The following is a 17,238-nucleotide window of genomic DNA, read 5'->3' on the forward strand; positions in this document are numbered from 1 at the left end:
TCTATCCAAGCTTCAGCAGGAGTTTTCCAGGGTGACTACAGGTCTCCTTACATAGTGGACCAGTATCGACCTTGCTGGCACCATGCACCCTACTTCAGCATTCTCCTATGGACTTGCTTCCTCCAACACACCTTTGCCAGGAGTCCACCCAAAGCAGTGTCAAAAGCATGGAAGTGTGCAAGCAGCCCCAACAGAAGCCAGTATCATGTCAAAGTGACTGCTACTCTGGGGAGAAGGGAAGATAACCATGAACATAAGTCTAACTGCAGCCCTAGCAGTGGGCTGGGAGCAGTCATCTGGTCTGACTGCAGGTCCCACCTACACCAGTGAAAACCTCTCAAGGGACAACAAGGGTAAAGTGCCCTGCAGATTGGTGCAGCTGCATCTCTGGCAAAGGCATGGTCTGACTCAACTCAAGCACAAGGCAGCCAGCCCAGAATGGCCCACTAACACAGGACCAAACCCTGTCTACAACAGGCAAAGGAAACCATTACAGACAACTAGCCTGAAGGTAAATGTGGATCAGCCACAACAGCAAGGCACATGCATCACACATAAGAGATACCCCTGAAGCATCAGTTTGGGTAAATGAGGAATACTGCACTACAGGACCTCTTCTTCCTAAGAACACTACTTAAAAGAGCAGGAGATGTAGCAGACTTTCCTAACACATAGAAACTGACATAGATGGTTAGTCAAAATGAAGAGACAAAGTAGTAGGTTTCAAATGAAACAAAGAACAAGAGAACAGGTCAAAAAACGCAACACGGGAGGTAAAGAAACAGAGCTAAGTAATTTACTTGAAAGGAATTTAAGGTAATGGTCATAAAGATACTCACTGGGCTTGAGAAGAGCATGGAGAAACTTGATGAGACCCTCAACAAATACAGAAAGAAGTAATCAGGGATGAAGAACTCAATAAATGAAATTAAAAATAGACTCGATGGAATAAATAGTAGACTAGAGGAAGCAGAAGAATGGATCAGTGATCTGGAATATAGTAACTGAAAGTAATCAAACTGAACAGAAGAGTGAAAAATAACAATAGGAGAAAATATGCTAAGGGAACTCAATGACACCATCAAGCATAATAACATTTGCATTACAGGGATCCCAGAAGGAGAAAAGAGGGAAAAGGGGGCAGAAAATTGATTTGAATAAATAATAGCTAAAAAGTTTCTCAATCTGGGGAATGAAACAGAAATACAGATCCAGAAGGCAGATATCCCCCAACAAAATCAACCCAAGGAGGTCCACACCATGACACATAGTAATTAAGATGACAAAAAGTAGTATTAAAGAGAATTTAAAAGCAACAAGAGAAAAGAAAACAGTTACATACAAAAGAAACCCCATAAGGCTTCCAGTGGATTTTCAGCAGAAACTTTGCAGGCCAGAGGGGAGTGGCAGGATATATTCAAAATGCTTAAAGAAAAAACAGCAACCAAAAATACTCAACCCGGCAAAGCTACCATTCAAAATAGAAGGAGTTTCCCAGACAAGGAAAAGTTAAAGGAATTTATTACCACCAAACTAGCCCTACAAGGAATGGTAAAGGAGACTCTGAATGTATAGGAAAGGCCATAAGTCAGAGTAAGAAAAGTAGGAAGCACAAAAACAGTAAAAATAAGTATATCTGTAAAAATCAGTCAAGGGATTCAAAAAAACAAAAGGGCACCCATTATGACACCATATACCTAAAGGATGAGGTGGAGGGGAGAGAAGAGTAAGTTCAAACTGAATTAACCATCAATTTATATCAGACTGCTATATGCATAAGATGTTATCTATACACCTAATGATAACCTCAAGTCAAAAAATGGTAACAAATATGCAGGAAATAAAGAGAAAGGAATCCAAGTATATCACTAAAGAAAGCTAGCAAGCCATGAGAGAAGAGAGCAAGAGAAGAAAGTAACAGCAAAGAACTACAGAAACAACCATAAAACAAGTAACAAAAATGGCAAGAAGTACATAGCAATAAGCACAATTACTTTGAATATAAATGGACTCAATGTTCAGATCAAAAGGCAGAGGGTGACATGGTAGATGAAAAAGCAAGACCCATCTATATGCTGCCTACAAGAGACTCATTTCAGACCTAAAGAGACATGCAGACTGAAAGTGAGGAGACAAATATTTGTCATGCAAATGGATGTGAAAAGAAAGCCAGAGTAGCAATATTTACATCAAATTAGACTTTAAAACAAAGACTAACAAGAGACAAGGAAGGATCCTATATTATCATCAAAAGAGCAATCCAATAAGATGTAACAATTTTAAGGATGTACCCACCGTGGAAGCAACCAAATACATAAAGCAGCTAATAACAAAAGAAGTAATCAATAGTAATAAAATAGTAAAGAACTTTAAAACTCCACTTACATCAATAAATAGATCATTCAAACAGAAAATTAACAAGGAAACAGTGGCTTTCAATGACACATTGTATCAGATTGATCTAACAGATATATTTAGAACATTCCATCCTAAAACATCAGAGTACACATTCTTTTCAAGTTCACATGGAACATTCTCCAGAATAGATCACATATTAGGCCACAAAACAAGTCCCAGAAAACTCAAAACAATCGAATCTTATCCAACCACAGTACTATGAAACTATAAATCAACCAGAAGAAAAATCTGGAAACAACATAAATGCATGGAGGTTAGAGAATGTGCCATCTCTAAAAAAAGAAAGGGGGGGGGGGTCCAACCAAGAAATCAAAGAGGAAATCAAAAAATACATGGAGACAAATGAAAATGAAAACATAATTGTCCAAAATCTTTATGATGTAGTACAACTGTACATATCAAGACAGACCTATCTCAAGAAGCAAATTACCCTTAGACCTAAAGGAGCTAGAAAACGTACAGCAAACAAAACCCAAACCCAAAAGAAGGAGAAAAATAATAAAGAGTAAAGCAGAAATAAATGAAATAGAAACTTACAAAGAAAAAAAAGCAAACAATGAAACCAGTTGTTTCTTCTAAAAGATCAACAAAATTAATAACCATTAGTCAGACTCATCAAAAGGAGAGAGGGGGAAAACTGAAACAAAATCAGAAATGAAGGAGGAGAAATAAAAACCAGCACCTCAGGGGCACCTGAGTAGCTCAGTCAGTTTAGTGTCCAACTCTTGATTTCAGTTCAGGTCATGATTTCATTTTTCATGAGTTCAAACCCTGCATCGGGCTCTGTGCCAACAATGTAGAGCCTCTTGGAATTCTCTCTCTCCCTCTCTGTCTCTGCCCCTCCTATGCTGTCTTTCTCTCTCTCAAAATATATAAATACTTAAAAGTTAAAAAAAAGACAGCACCACAGAAAAAGATTGTAAAAGAAAATTACAAAAAATTATGTGCCAATAAATTAGACAATCTGGAAGAAATGGACAAATTTCTAGCAACATATGACCTCCCAAAACTAAATCAGGAAGAAATTAAAAAATTGAACAGAATACCAGAGAAGAAATTAAATTAGCAATTAAAAAACTCCCAACAAACAAAAGTCTAGGACCAGATGGTTTCACAGGTGAAATCTACCAAACACTTAAAGAAGTTAATATTGGGGCACTTGGGTGGCTCAGTTGGTTAAGCACCCAACTCTTGGTTTCTGCTCAGGTCATTATCTCACATTTTGTGAATTCAAGCCCCACTTTGGGCTGCATGCTGATGCGGCAGAGCCTGTTTGGGATTATCTTTCTCTCCATCACTTTCTGCCCCTCCCCTGCTCTCTTTCTCTCTCAAAATAAATAATATTAAAATTAGAAAAATTAAAAATATAAAGAACAGCTGATATCTATTCTTCTAAACTATTCCAAAAAATAGAATATTCAGGAAAGTTTACAAATTTATTCTATGAGGACAGCATTACCATAATACCAAAACCAGATAGAGACACTACAAAAAGGTGAGAGAGAGAGAGAATTAGAGGCCAATATCTCTGATGAATATGGATGCAAAATCCAACAAATTATTAGCAAACTAAATCCAACAATACATTAAAAAAAATAATTCACCACAACCAAGTGGGTTTTATTCCCAGGATGCAAGGGTAGTTAAATTTTCATAAATCAATCAATATGATACAACATACTAACAAGAGAAAGGATAAATAATATAATCATTTCAATACATGCAGAAAAAGCATTTGGCAAAGTACAAAATCCATTCATTATAAAAACCCTCAACAGGGGCGCCTGGGTGGCGCAGTCGGTTAAGCGTCCGACTTCAGCCAGGTCACGATCTCGCGGTCCGTGAGTTCGAGCCCCGCGTCGGGCTCTGGGCTGATGGCTCAGAGCCTGGAGCCTGTTTCCGATTCTGTGTCTCCCTCTCTCTCTGCCCCTCCCCCGTTCATGCTCTGTCTCTCTCTGTCTCAAAAATAAATGTTAAAAAAAAAAAATTTTTTTTAAATAAAAAAAAAAAAAAAAACCCTCAACAAAGTAGGTTTAGAGACAACATACCTCAACATAATAAAGGCCATATATAAAAAACCCACAGCTGACAGCACACTCAACAGGGAGAAACTGAGAGCTTTTCTCCTGAGGTCAGGAACAAGACAAGAATGTCCACTTTCATTACTTTTATTCAACATAGTATTGGAAGTCCTAGCCACAACACTCAGACAACAAAAGAAACAAAAGGCATCCAAATTGGTAAGGAAGAAGTAAAACTTACACTATTTGCAGATGACATGATACTGTAGATAAAAACCCCTAAAGACTCCACTAAAAAACTACCAGAATTAATAAATGAATTCAGTAAGCTTGCGAGGATGCAAAAACAATGTATAGAAATCTATTTAATCTATTAATTTACTTAATCCTATACACTACTAAGGAAGAAGCAGAGATTAAGAAAACGATCTCATTTACAACTGCACCAAAAATACTAAAATAACTAGGAATGAACTTAACCAAGGTGAAAGATCTGTACTCTACAAACTCTAAAACACTGATAAAAGAAATTGAAGACAATACAAATGGAAAGATATTCTGTACTTATGGATTGAAAAAACAAAAATTAAAATATTGATACTACCCAAAAGCATTCTACAGATTTAAAGCAATCCTCATCAAAATACCAATTGCGTTTTTCACAGAACGAGGACAAGTCATCTTAAAATTTGTATGGATCCACAAAAGACCCTGAATTGTCAAAGTAATCTTGATAAAGGACAAAACTGGATGTATCACAATCCCAGATATCAAGATACGCTACAAAGCTGTAGTAATCAAAATGGCATGATACTGCTAACAAAAAAAAAAAAAATTAAAAATTAAAAAAGACATAGATCAATAGAAAAGAATAGAGAGCCTAGAAATAACCTATGATTATATGGCCAATTAATCTTTGACAAAGAAAACAAGAATAGCAACGGGAAAAAGGCAGCCTCTTCAAGTCATAACAGGAAAACTGGATATCAACATGCAAAAGAACAAAACTGGACCACATTCTCATACCATATACAAAAAATGCAAGTAGATTAAAGACCCAAATATGAAACCTAAAACCATAAAAATGAGAACACAGGCAATAATTTCTCAGACATTGGCCACACCAACATTTTTCAGATATGTCACGTCAGGCAAGGGAAACAAAAGTCAAAATAAATTGTTGGGTTCACAATAAAATACAATGCTTCTGCACAGTAAAGAAAACAGAAAAACAAGAGACAAGCTACTGAATGGGAGAAGATCCAATAAAGAGTTAGTATAAAAAATATATAAGGAACTCACACAACTCAATACCAAAAAAGAAAAAAAAAAATCCAATTAAAAAATAGGACAAGGACACGAACAGACATTTCTCAAAAAAAGGCATACAGATGGAAAACAGGCACATGAAAAAATCCTCAACATTACTCACCATCAGGGAAATCAAAGCAACAATGAGATATCACCTCACATTTGTCAGAATGGTTAAAATCAAAACATAAGAAACAAGTGTTGGCAATTTGGAGAAACAAACTCTCATACACTGTTGGTGGCAATGCAAACTGGTGTAGGCACTGGGGAAAAACAGTATGTAGGTTCCACAAAAAAAATTACAAATAGAACTACCACAGGATCCAGTAATTCCACTACTGGTATTTACCCAAAGAATAAGAAAACACTAATTCAAAAAGATACATGCACCGCTATGTTTACTGCAGCATTTGCAATAGTCAATATATGGAAGCAGCTGAGTCGATAAAAAAATGAAGATGTGTTATACACAATGTAACATTAGCCATTAAAATAAATTCAATATTTCCATTTGCAACAACATGGATGGATCTAAAGGGTATAATGCTGGGGCACCTGGGTGGCTCAGTCGGTTAGCAAACGACTTCAGCTCAGGTCATGATCTCACAGTCTGAGTTCGAGCCCTGCGTTGGGCTCAGTGCTGACAGCTCAGAGCCTGGAGCCTGCTTCAGATTCTGTGTCTCCCTCTCTCTCTGCCCCTCCCCTGCTCTTGCTCTGTCTCTGTCTCAAAAATAAATAAAAACATTAAAAAAAAACTTTTAAAAAATAAAAGAAATAAAGGGTATAATGCTAAATAAGTCATTGAAGGAAAGACCAATACCTTATTTCACTCAGATGTGGAATTTAAGAAACAAAAGAACAAAGAAAAAGACAAATCAAGAAACAGACTCTTAACTATAGAGAATAAACTGATGGTTGCCAGATGAAAGGTTGGTGGGAGGATGGATAAAATAGGTAAAGGGGCTTAAGAGTACACTTATCATGATGAGCATTGAAAAATATATGGAATTATTACAATCATTATACAATTAGTACAATCATTATATTGTACACCTGAAACCAACAACAATGTATGTTAACTATAGTGGAATTTTTTTTTTCAACGTTTATTTATTTTTGGGACAGAGAGAGACAGAACATGAACGGGGGAGGGTCAGAGAGAGAGGGAGACACAGAATCGGAAACAGGCTCCAGGCTCTGAGCCATCAGCCCAGAGCCTGACGCGGGGCTCGAACTCACGGACCGCGAGATCGTGACCTGGCTGAAGTCGGACGCTTAACCGACTGCGCCACCCAGGCGCCCCTATACTGGAATTTTTTTTAATTTAATAATTTTAAAAATTAAAAAAACTATCTATGCAATTACCATGATCATGTCTGATACTCATTCCTTTGTATACATTTTCATCCAGTATCAATCATTTATCTTCTATCTGAAGAGGTTTAATATTTTTTTATAGTACAAGTACACTGGCAATTAATTCTTTCAGATTCTATGTCTGAAAAGTCATTATCGCACTTTTATTTTTTAAAGATATTTTCTCTGCCTGTAAAATTCTAGGTTGACAGGTTTTCTTTCATTACCATCAAAAGTTTGCTACACTATCTTTTCCCCTGCATAATTTCTAACAAGAAATTTGCTGTTTTTATCTTTATTCCTCTGTTTATAACACGTCTTATTTTCTCTGGCTACTTTGAATTTTTTCTCTTTATCACTGGTTTTGAGTAATTTGATTATGGAGTGTCTGCCTGTGAGTAGTTGTCTTCATGTTTCTCATGCTTAGCATTTTTGAGCTTCATGGATTAATCAGTTTATAGTTTTCATCAATTTGGGGATTGGGGGTAGAATCATTTCTTCAAAAATTTTTCTGTCTCTCCACTTTCTTTTCAGGACTGTAATTACACATTAACAGGCAATTTGAAGTTGTAACTGAGCTCACTGATGCTCTCATAATGTTTTTATTTTTTCCTCACTGTATTCCATTATGGATAGTTTATGCTGCTATGTGAAGCTCACTTATCTTTTTTTCTTGGGTGATGTCTAATTTATTATTTCCATCCTGTGTATTTTTCATTGTACATCTTGTGGTTTTTATCTCTAAAAGTTGAGTTTGATTCTTTTTTATATCTTCCATTTCTCTGAATTTTTGAATGTGTGAACCACCTTTGTAATAACCATTTTAACGTTCTTATCAGCTAATTCTAACATCTGTGTCAGTTATGGGTCACTTATGATTTTTCTCCTTTTATGGGTTGTATTCTCCTTTGAATGCATAGCAATTTTTTTTTACTGGATCCCATACATTAGGAATTTTACTTTATTGAGTGCTGGATATTTTTGTATTGCTATAAATTTTCATTAGCTTCATCTGGAATATGGTTTTATTACTTGGAGTCAGTTTGATCCTTTGGGGCCTTGCTTTTAAGATTAGGCAAGAATAGAGTAACATTCAGTCTGAGGCTAATTATTCTGCACTACTGAGGCACAACCCTTCCACGTGCCTCATTGAGTTGCTATGAATTGTTAGGTTTTCCAGGCTGGTGGGAACAAAAACTTTTCCTGGTACTTTTGTGCATATCTGGTGTTTTCCCCTCTAATCCTTTTGATTAGTTCCTTCCTTGCTTTAGGTGGTTGCATTACCTTCATGCTGATCAATACCCGGCTAAATACTTACATGCAACACTCTGCAGATCTTTGCAGTTCTGTCCATGTGTGACTCTCTTTAGTCCTCTGTCCTGTTAACACTGGACACCTTAGTCACTTCATACTCACAACCTGTCTCCTCAACTCTTGGGGTCTCCCTACGTGTGCCTCCACCTGATTTCTCTCTCTCTCTGCACCACGGCCTACAGCCCTCTCAACCTGAGACAATTTTAGAGCTCACCTCATTTGTTTCCTGTCTCTCAGAGATCATTGTTCTTTGATGCTCAGTAACTTGAAATCCATTGTTTCACAGACTGTATCCATATTTTTTTTTGGTTGTTTGGGGTAGGAGGATAAATCCAGTCCTAATACCCCAATTAAATCAGAGGTAAAATCCCAAGTCAATATTAATCTATCAAGGTAGAATTCCATCTGTAAAACTGACGACAAGAGGCGTGTTATGGTGAAGGAAAATAAGCATGGATTTAGGAGTTTTCAATTCCTGTTCCTGCTCCTAAACTGCCGTGTGGCTTTGGACAAGTGACTGCACATCTGTGAACCTCAGTTTTCTCCTGAATAGAAGATAATTGCAGATTTCATGTCCTAACATTTATTCATTTAAAATTACAACTACTTTTATATATACACCTATATGTGTATAAAGTGAATAGATGAATTCAGAGGGAGAAAGAAAACCCACATTGTGCCAGGCCTTGTCCTGGACTCCAGGAATATAGCAATAAACAACACAAGACTTAGTTTCTGCCTTCATAGAACCTAAGACACTTTTTGAGACACTATTGCATTCTAAGGGGAATTTTTGAATGTTTTGATATATCTTATTCCATCTATGACTGAATATTTTATTCATACTGCACAGCCCAATTAATATTTTATCTCTTCTTTGAGGTATTCTGTAATACATCCTCTTACCTCTAATCTAAAAAAAAAAAAAAATACATACACACAAGCTTTCAGATACATACATATATACTGAGTGTTACGTGCTTAATTTATTAATTCTTTTTAATGTTTATTTTTGAGAGAGAGAGAGCAAGCACAAACAGCGTAGAGGCAGAGAGAGACAGGGAGACACAGAATCCGAAGTAAGCTCCAAGGTCTGAGCTGTCAGCACAGAGCCCAATGCGGGGCTTGCACCCACAAATGTGAGATCATGACCTGAACTGAAGTCAAATGCTTAAACTAACGGAACCACCTAGGTGCCTCTTTACATGCTTACTTCATATCTCTTAAGATATTCATTCATTTATCCATTTATTCATCTGTTATAAATTCAGTACATACTCTAGGCCATGGCATGTGCTAGGTATCAAGGATACAAATACTAAACAAATTTCAGTTGCTTCTCAAAATGTTTACAGTAAAGTATGTAATAGACTAGTATAATGCAGGGTATGTGATACAACGCTACAGTTGGGAGAAGCATACAATGCACTTCTTCATTGGAATATGAAGAAAGGATACCTACCCACACCTGAGAGGATCATGAATGATGTCTTGTTAAGATAATTTTTGGGGCACCTGGGTGGCTCAGTCGGTTGAGCGGCCGACCTCAGTTCAGGCCATGATCTCGTGGTTTGTGAGTTTGAGCCCCGCATCGGGCTCTGTGCTGACAGCTCAGAGCCTGGAGCCTGCTTCGATTCTGTGTCTCCCTCTCTCTCTCTCTGCTGCTTCCCCATTTACACACAGTCTCTCAAAAATAAATAAACATTAAGATAATTTATAAATTGAGTTAAATAAAAATTAATAATTAGCCCACCTGAGTTATCCTGCTTAAAATGTAGAAAGATGACAGACACCTTTACTCTGCCAAACAACATGAAATTACTACAAACACTCAGAGATAGACTGGGACAAAAAAAAGCAAGACCCAACTACATGATGTTTGTAAGAATTATACTTTAACTATAAAACATCAGATTAAAACTCAAAGATTTGAAAAAGATATGCCACACAAACCCTAAATATAAGCAAGCTGGAGTTTTGGGACACCTGAGTGGCTCAGTAGGTTAAGCATCTGACTCTTGGTTTTGGCTCAGGTCATGATCTCATGAGTTCATGAGTTTGGGCCCTACATTGGGCTCTGTGCACAGTGCCTGCTTGGGATTCTCTCTCTTCTTCCTCTACCCCTCCCTGCTAACACTCTCTCACTCTCTTTCAAAAATAAACACTTTTTTAAAAAGCTGAAGTTTTAATGTTTTAAAATCTGGAGTATTGAACAATGTTAACTTCAAGTATATTAGAAGGAGAGGAGGATATTTTTTAAATTTTTTAAGTTTATTTATTTAAATTCAAGTTAACATACAGGGCAGTACTGGTTTCAGCAGTAGAACCCAGTGATCCATCATTTACATATAACACCCAGGGCTCATCCCAACAAGTGCCCTTCCTAATACTCATCACCCATTTAGCCCATACCCCACCCACCTCCCTTCCAGCAACCCTGAGTTTGTTCTCTGTATTTAAGAGTCTCCTATGGTTTGCCTCCCTCTATGTTTTTATCTTATTTTTCCTTCCCTTAGCTTATGTTCATCTGTTTTGTTTCTTAAATTCCACTAATGAGTGAAATCAGAGAGTGTAATTTTATGATTAAAAGATCAATTCACCTGCAAGGCCTAACAGTCATAACATTTATTTAAATTATAGGAAGTGATAGTTGGCAGAGTTGGAGGAGTGAAATAAACACATCAGTAATTACAGTTCAAGATTACAACATTCCTTTCTTAGTAATTAATGCAAGAAATGGGGGGCGGGGAAAAACCCAGAAGATTAGACCAACACTATCAATTTGGTAATGTCAACGTTTATGGAACTACCATCAATAACTAAAGAATATATTTTCTTTTCAAGTTCATGTGAAACATTCAGAAAGATTAATCATATGATGCTGGCTCATAAAAAAAGTTTTTTTTTTTTAATAAACTCAGCAACTGAAATCACAAAGATTATATGCTCTGACCCTAACATTAAATTTTAAGTCAGTAATAGTTTGTATAAAAAAGGTACATCTATTTGAAAATGAAGCAAGACATATCTAATGCCCATAGGTCAAACAAGATATTTCAAAGAAAATTTAAAAACGTATTTAATGGAATAATTCTAAAATATTAAAATTAATGAGATGCAGCTAAAGCAGTCCTCAAAGGAAAATTTATAGCCTTAATGTTTGCAGTAGATAAGGCATGAAATAAATGATTTGTACTTTAATCTTAAGAACCTAGAAATATAAACTAAAATTTAAGTAAAATAAGGAAAATAATAAAGATAATAGGAGACATAAATACTGTTATTAGTTGAAGAAATCAACAAAGAAAATAGTTTTTTGTAAGATTAATAAAGTTGATAAATCCATAGCTAGATTAATCGAGAGAGAGAAAGGGCAAATTTTCTGTCATGAGATCCTACAGTCATAGAACAATGAGGTTATATTATGAATTTTATGCAACCTAATTTAACTGCTTAGGTAAAATGAATAAATTCTTTTAAAAACACAACTTAGCAGACTACAAGAACTAGAAAATTTTAACCATATTAATAAACACTTCCTCACTTTCAGAAAATATTTGCTTCCCAATTGATTTTAGAAGGCTAGCAAAATCATGATAAAAAATCCTTAAAAGGATATAAAAGAAAAACTACAAATACCCTTCATTAATATAGGCACAAAAACTCTAAACAATTTAATCTAAGCAAATTAAATCTATCAACATATAAAATTATAATACATCATGACCAACTGAAACTTATTCTGGGAACGCAAGGTTGGTGCAATACTCATATTAATTAATTCAATACACCACATAAACAGAATAAAGGGGGTAGGAACATGATCACAGTATAGGCAGAGAAGTATTTGTGTTTAAAAATGTTTATCCCTCAGCAAAGAAAACAGGATTTTTCTCGGTCTGAAAAAATACATCTATAAAAATCCTATAGCTATCATGGTGGAATACTAAATGTCTTTACAATTAGAAATAAGACATGTTGGTCCATCCTTGCTATTTCTATTCAACGTTATACTAGAGGTCCTAGCCAATATACTAAGTCAAGATAAAAAGGTTACAGGCATGAAGTTCAGACTATAGTATCAGACATTATGACTGTTTACATAGAAAACTCTAAGGAATCTACAAAAAAAAAAACCTATTACCATCAATAAGAAAAATTAGCAAAGACATGGGATACAAGTTCAATATCCAAAAATCACTGCATTTCTATATAGCAAATGAAAATTAAGAGTACCACTTACAATATCATCTAAAACCAAAATACTTTAGATTAACAAATGTGTATGAGATTTCTTCACTATAAAATATTACAGAGAGAAACTAAAGATGACAAATTAACTTAGGAAAAATAAATCTTATTCATAAATTGGAAGATTCAATATTGTAAAATTGCCAAGTCTGCCAAAATTCATCTAGTTAAAATCTCAGGAGGTATGGCAAGCTAATTCTAAGATTTTATTTAGAAATCTATAAACAACTTTGAATAGCCAAAACAATTTTGAAGAATAAAAATGAAAAAAATTATACAACCTGATTTCAAGATTTACTATAAAGCTATAATAATGAAGTCAGTGTGGTATATGTGATGAACACACAGATAGACCAAAGGAAAGAATATAGATCAAAGACTCACGTATATACAATTAATTTATTTTCAACAAAGCTTCCAAGGTAATTCCATAGGGAAATTATATTCTTTTTGACAAATACTACTGGAAAGTTCTGGTATCAACATAGTACGAGTTGATTCTTGATTCCTACCTCAAACAATACACTGAAGTTTATTCAAGATATCCTAACCATAAAATCTATAATTATAAAACTTCTAGAGGAAAATGATGGAAAATATCACCACATCCTTAGTGTAGTCAAGGTTAATCAGGACACATGAGTTATAAAAGAAAAGATTGATAAATTGAATTTCATCCAAATTTAAAACTTCTCTTCAAAATATACTATTAAGAAAATAAAAGATAAGCCCAGATTAAGGAAAAATCATAATATAAAGATATAACAAAAATGAATTCAGAATATGTAAAGAACTTCTATAGATTTTTTAAGTTAGACCAATAGTGGGCAGAAGACTCATACATTTATCAAAAAAGATATAGGATTGTCTTAGAAGCACATGAAGAAATAATTAATATCATCAGTCATTAGGGAATGAAAATCAAAACCATAATGAGATACCATGTCACAGCCACTGGAATAGTTAAAATTAACAAGATCAACAATACCAAGTGTTGTTAAGACTATGAAGCCACTGGAATTATCACAGGCTGGTTGCTGGTGTAAATCCAAAAAGACACAAGCACTCTAGGAAACAATCTAGGAAACAATCTGGTTAATCCTATATCTACCAGTAATCCTCCTAGATGCTTACTCCAAAGAAAACATGTGATCACAGAGGAAACAGGGGCTCCTCAGTGACTCAGTCTGTTAAACATCTGACTTCAGCTCAGGTCATGGTCTTGCAGTCTGTGAGTTTGAGCCCCACATCGGGCTCTGTGCTGACAGCTCAAAGCCTTGGAGACTGCTTCAGATTCTCTGTCTCCTTCCCGCTCTCTCTGCCCCTACCCTGCTTGTTTTCTGCCCCCCTCTCTCTCAAACAAGAGTACAAAAAAAGTTCAAAGAAGCTTTAATTCATAGTATCCAAAATTAGAAATGTCCCATATAGTCATCAACAGATGAATGAATTTTAAAAGTATGACAAATTCATGCAATGGATTCAGTAATAAAATAACACCAAAAAGAAAAAAACACACACACAAACCCATCACAACATCATGAATGAATCTTAAAAACATTATGGTGAGTAAAAGAATCCAGACACCAAAGAGTACACACTATCTGATTTCAGTTATACGGAACTCTAGAAAAGGCAAAATTAAGCTATAACAGAAATCAAATGATCACCCAGGCCGAGTGTAGACATTGAGTTGATTAATATATCAAAAGAATTTAAGTGATAAAAATGTTCATTATTACAGTGGTGGCTACACCAGTGTATTTATTTGCCAGTACCTAAGACCTGGTTATATTGTCATATGTAAATTATACCTCAAAAGCGTTTAAGAGTGCCAGTCTTAAAACAGATGAACATAAGGGAAAGGAAACAAAAATATAAAAACAGAGAGGGGAACAAAACAAAAGAGAATCATAAATATGGAGAACAAACTAAGGGTTGCTGGAGGGGTTGTGGGAGGGGGGAATGGGCTAAATGGGTAAGGAGCATTAAGGAATCTACCGAAATCATTGCTTCACTATGTACTAACTAATTTGGATGTAAGTTTTAAAAAATAAAAAAATAAAGTTTAAAAAAAACAAAACAAACACTCTTCTAACTACCTACAAAAAAAAAAAAAAAAAAAAAAAAAGAGTGCCAGCCTTGGGTAGATGCAAAGCTTTTCATATAATCGAACCACTTTTGCAAAGGCTCAGAAGGGAAAAGAAAATCAGTGCTGCAAAGTGGTTTATAAACTACCTACTGGATGCTTTATAGCCAATTTTAATCCTAACTTACCAGTGTGTTTTAACTGAATTGTACACTCAAAAAAGTTCTTGGTAGCCTCAGAATATATGCATGTATGGTATGTATGTATATATGATGTGTGTGTGTGGCATGTATGTATGTATATGTATGTATGTATGGTATGGTATAGTTTAGGGCTAGGCTCTGGAGCCAAGATTTAAAACCTAGTTCAAGTCCTGACAATACCTCCCCCTCCTGTTTAGTAGCTCTGAAAGCTTAGTCAAGTATTTAATTTCTCAGTTCCTCTATTTACATATCTCTAAAATGGAGATGATGATAGTATCTCACTTTCAATGTTGTATTATGTGAGCTAATACATATAAAGTAATTATTTATAACATGATGGGCATAAAAAGTAATTATAATTGAGGACGGGGTCTCTATCTCTTATTTACTTCCACTGCCTAGTACATAATAAGATTCCCAATTGAATTTACAGGTTGACAGAGCAAAGTGGTCTGTTGGATCCAGAAAACAAAGAAGAGAGAGACACCAACAATCCATGTCTCTTTTGCAGCCCCAGGGTGAAAAAAAATATACACACACACACACACACACGTATATACACACACACATATGTATATATATACATATACATATATATACATATACATATGTATATATTTCTACTCTTGGTGTTTTCCTTGCAGATGGAAGCTACTTTCAACACCTCTAATACCACATCCACCAAAATCTTCCTCTTCTCCTGTGCAGCTACAGGAGTTAATGCATCCTAAGATGAAGAAAGTAAGAAATAATTTTAGTCTCAACTATCTTAATTTGCTTACCTAACATTTCATAATGTATGAGCACTAAAAACTGTGTACAGTTCTCACTAAGGTACTTTCCACTCATTTATTCAAACCAACATAGCATAAATAAAATCTTTGATACGGCCCCTACTTCTTCTTAGGCAACAAAGTTAATCATAAATCATATTCTCCAAGAAAATTCACCGTAGTCCGTTACCTGCCCCATTCTGCTATTCTCTCAAGGATTTATCATAAGTCCTCTAATTACTGTACTATCCTAACTCTCAGAGTCTGATCTCATTGGAACTGGTCTCCTGATCCAGAATCCCTACAAAAGTCTGGAAAACACAAACCGAGTTAAACCACCCTATTCTGAAACTGAGAGCCAGAGAGGTGAAGTCTCTTAACCAACGCCACACAAGTTGGTGTTCAATACACATAGATGTCAATTAACAAAGTGTATAGAGTGACAACTATGTGGCTTCTATTGGACACACTCTAGATCTTCAGAGAAATAAGAACTAGTCAGAACCCAAGATGCCAGCCTTCCTTCTGTTCACAATGCTTCAAAGGAAGAGAAGGAGAGGAAGGTATCTCCAAGAGGAAGATCAGGAAGAGCAACAATGAGATTTGGAGTGGGTGAAATTGAGGATAGCTTGATAAATCTCCCAAGTCACTTTCATAAGGGGCTGCCTGTGATTTACTCATCTTTGTGTATCCTAGGATGGCTAGCAGTGTTATATCCATAGGAGAAACTTCTGTTTGTTGTTCAATAAACAGAACAGAACAGTTGTTTCAGAGTAAAATTTTCCATCCACATCAATTATACGGAGCTTACAAAATGGAATGAGAAAGACGGAATGGAAGGGGATGGGATGAATTGGGATGGGAGGGAAGAGGAAGTAATCTGATGACCTTTAATGGAATGAAATCAAATCAAGTCCATGATAAATGGGCAGGAATCTATGTTCATCCATCTATATTCTCACTCCCCCCCCCCCTTGTGGCAAGGAGGCTGGCAACATTTGCTGAAGAAAAAAAAATACCACATACCATTTTGGCCTCTGAGCTTCATGTAATAAACTACTGGGTCTACTAGTCTCAACCAGAAAATCTAGGATCTCCAGCATGTCCCAACTAAATTAGAAGAGAGCACTTGCAGGGAAAGAGAAATGCTGAGCCTATTATAACATCTCTTACACAGAAACACAAAGTACAATCAGAAAGTCGTCAGAGTTTCAGCCTACTTTCCCTACACCAAAAAGACAAAGCTCATGACCATTTTGAGGGCAAAAGTTATGTGGATGGATACAGCATTCATTACTTGAAGAAAACAGATCAGTCAATACTGCACATCCTAAAGAGAGAAAGGTATGGAAAAAAGGAGTCCAGGATAGAGTCCGGGACCTTCTCCAGCTTCATCCTGCACTAAGACTGAGGACAGCACTGCTGCCCATATCTGTATCAGGATCTTCATGACTCTGAAATCTAAGGCTGTGATTCATCATTATCTCAACAAGCATTTGCTCCAT

General features: G+C 35.7%; 1 long non-coding RNA gene across 1 annotated transcript in view; it reads left to right on the forward strand.

The window, feature by feature from the left end:
• LOC123601050 overlaps window positions 1–15,791 on the forward strand; it is a 51,548-nt gene extending 35,757 nt beyond the window's left edge. Inside the window, exon 4 of the long non-coding RNA XR_006713951.1 lies at window positions 15,605–15,791. This is a non-coding gene — a long non-coding RNA (uncharacterized LOC123601050). The remainder of the gene's footprint in view (window positions 1–15,604) is intronic.
• Window positions 15,792–17,238: the final 1,447 nt, after the last annotated feature.

The sequence above is a fragment of the Leopardus geoffroyi genome, chromosome D1, assembly GCF_018350155.1.
Source record: "Leopardus geoffroyi isolate Oge1 chromosome D1, O.geoffroyi_Oge1_pat1.0, whole genome shotgun sequence".
Taxonomy (NCBI): Eukaryota; Metazoa; Chordata; class Mammalia; order Carnivora; family Felidae; genus Leopardus; species Leopardus geoffroyi.